This window comes from Ranitomeya variabilis, chromosome 5 (genome assembly GCF_051348905.1).
Source record: "Ranitomeya variabilis isolate aRanVar5 chromosome 5, aRanVar5.hap1, whole genome shotgun sequence".
Lineage (NCBI taxonomy): Eukaryota > Metazoa > Chordata > Amphibia > Anura > Dendrobatidae > Ranitomeya > Ranitomeya variabilis.
Genome location: NC_135236.1, coordinates 519,788,860 through 519,791,896, shown reverse-complemented (window position 1 = coordinate 519,791,896; position 3,037 = coordinate 519,788,860). Strand labels below are relative to the sequence as shown.

At 44.2% G+C, this 3,037-nt stretch overlaps 1 long non-coding RNA gene across 1 annotated transcript; it reads left to right on the top strand.

Annotated features, from left to right (window-relative positions):
• Positions 1-577: 577 nt before the first annotated feature.
• LOC143773798 (uncharacterized) lies at positions 578-2,513 on the top strand. Its single transcript, XR_013215369.1, has 4 exons — positions 578-1,096; positions 1,254-1,372; positions 1,915-1,996; positions 2,438-2,513. It is a non-coding gene; the product is annotated as an uncharacterized LOC143773798 (long non-coding RNA).
• The last annotated feature ends 524 nt before the right edge of the window (positions 2,514-3,037 follow it).

Sequence of the window (3,037 nt, the reverse complement as noted above, 5' to 3'; positions counted from 1 at the left end):
TTTTCTCAGTCTTGCTGGATTCTCTGGAGTGGAAGATATACATTCCATGTCTTTAGTTAGATTGTGGAACTTTTTGTATTATCTGTTGTGGATATTTTTGGAAGGGTTTTAATACTGACCGCCTAGTAATCTGTCCTATCCTTTCCTATTTAGCTACAGTGGCCTCTTTTGCTAAATCCTGTTTTCTACCTGCGTGTGTCTATTCTTCTCCTACTCACAGTCATTATTCGTGGGGGGCTGCCTATCCTTTGGGGGTCTGCTCTGAGGCAAGATAGCATTCCTATTTCCATCTATAGGGGTATTTAGTCCTCCGGCTGTGTCGAGGTGTCTAGGGTTTGTTAGGCACACCCCACGGCTACTTCTAGTTGCGGTGTTAGTTCAGGATTTGCGGTCAGTACAGGTTCCACCTGCTTTTTCAAGCCTCACTACTGAGTTAATTGCTTCTCAGAAACATGGCATAAGATTGCTTTGGAATATTCGGTGTTTGGAAGAATACTTGAAACTTAATATTATCCCAAGGGGATTGAGGGTCTCTATTTTTCCAGCTTGGGAACCCTCTCCGACGTTTCGGATACTGTGGGAACAAGGTCTGACATGCTGTTCCAATATTCTGATTAATCTATTGATTACACATGACAGAGAGCTTTTGACTACTGTTAAAACTGAGATTATAAATTTGGAGGCTAAATTGAGTAAATTCGATGAGGTCTCTCAGGTCCAGCCTTTCAGAGTTAGGCTCAAGGATCTCCTGGACAAGTACGATAAGGAGATTATGGCTAAAAAACGTTCTAAATTCCTAAGGGATAAGACGGACTTTGATGAGAAAACTGCTTTTACTTGGACACATCATGGCAATAAACGCCGGGGCTATAACCATAGACAGAGGGGATTTAATTCAGAGAGACGTTCACCGCCCACAGATGGGCATACTTCGAGCGATTTTTTGTCATCGGCAGAAAGCAAGATCGACCCAGGACCAGGCGAGGGCATAGGAGGCGGCGCCACACGGACCGCCAGGAATTACAACTACAAGCCACCACGTCGCAATCCACGGAGACACCAACAGAAGTGATTCCTCCTAATCCGGACAATACCCGTGAGTATGACCCAGCAAATGCCCTTCAAGTGATTAATCTGTCTGGATGTGTTCTTTCTGCGCAAGAGGTTTCAGTACTTTCGAAGGGCTTGACCTTTTCGCCGGTACAACAAGTTGATAAGTTCACCTTAATCAAAGATCTTTTTCTCTTCTGCAGAAAAATTGTTTTACAGGTGCTCCATAACAAGTCTCAAATTACCCCACTTTTGGATCAAACGGAACAGAGAGTCTTTCAGGATCTCATGGACCTGTTACATGAAGGACAAGTGGACACGGGTAGGTCTAAATTTCCCCATAGAAACAAATCCCGTGTTTCGCCTCCCTTTTCAATTGTCCCAGCCGTAAGAATTTTTTTTGAAATGGCTAAGAGGGATATTGAAAATCTACCTACAAAAATCCCCTTTGTGGACAATCTGACTGCGCAGGAAAAGCGGGCTTTATTTCATCTCAGAAATAACAACAACTTCATTATACGTGAAGCTGATAAGGGTGGTAACATCGTCCTCTGGCCCCATGATCTATACACTAAGGAAGCTTATAGGCAACTTGAGAATCCTAGGTTTTATCAGAAACTTCCGTCTGACCCTACGGGTGTCTATTCAACCAAACTAAGAACATTACTTGATAGGGCCCTGGAGTTAGGTATCATCAATACTGGGGAACGAGACTTTATCTGGGTGAAGCATCCCATTACATCAACATTCTATATGCTACCCAAGGTCCACAAGGACGTTCATAGACCACCTGGACGTCCTATTGTTTCCAGTATAGGGAGTTTATGTGAGAAGGCCTGTACTTATATAGATTTTTTCTTGCAGCCACTCGTGTTGAAGCTTCCGTCATATACTAGGGACTCATCCGACTTCATAGCATCTCTACAAGATATCACTCTGGCTCCAGGTGAGATCATGGTGACATGTGACGTTGAGTCTTTGTACTCCAACATTGATCATGACCATGGCCTGCAAGCAGTGCTTTTTTTCCTTGACCAACAACAGAACTCTGATAGGCTACATGATTCTTTCTTAGTGGACCTCCTTGATTTCATTCTGAGACACAATTTCTTTCTTTTTGATAGAAATTTTTTTCTTCAAACCTCTGGTGTCGCCATGGGGGCTCGTTGTGCCCCGGCCCTGGCGAATTTATTTCTAGGGTGGTGGGAGTCCACTGTTGTTTACAAGTCTGTCTGGTTCTTATCTAAGGTACGATGTTGGCACAGATACATCGATGATGTATTCTTCATTTGGACGGGTGGTCAGGATGAGGTTGAGACTTTCATTGGTTTTCTCAACGACAATCCATATAACATCTTCCTTACCTCTTCATGTTCTTCCTCCTCAGTGACCTTTTTGGACTTGAATGTGGTTTGTCAGCATGGCGTTCTATCTACTTGCCTGTATCGAAAGCCTACTGCCACTAACAATTTATTGGAGTTTCGGAGTTTTCACCCGTCCCATATGAAGAAGGGCATCCCGGTGGGACAATTCCTTAGAACAAGGAGGAACTGCACACGGGATGAGGATTTCTATAGGGAGGCACATGATCTGACTCAGAGATTTAAGAAGCGGACTTATCCCAATAAACATATTTCTCAGGCATACCAACGGGCTAAGGGGCAGTCACAAGTTGCCCTCTTACAGCCAAGAGAGAAGACACCGGATAGATCTGTTCGCTTCATCACCGGGTTTAATACACACTGGTCTCAGGTAAGGCATATTCTGCAGAGACATTGGGGGATCCTCACTACGGATTTGTCAACATCTCAGATTGTTAGTGAACGACCACTAATAACTGCAAGAAGAGCGCCTAATCTCCGTGACATCCTTACAAGGAGTCACTATGCTAGGCCCACGGTAAAATTGAATAGGGGCATCTCATTGAAGGGCTCCTTCCCCTGTGGTGACTGTAACGCCTGCCAGTTTATACATCCCGTGAGGGATA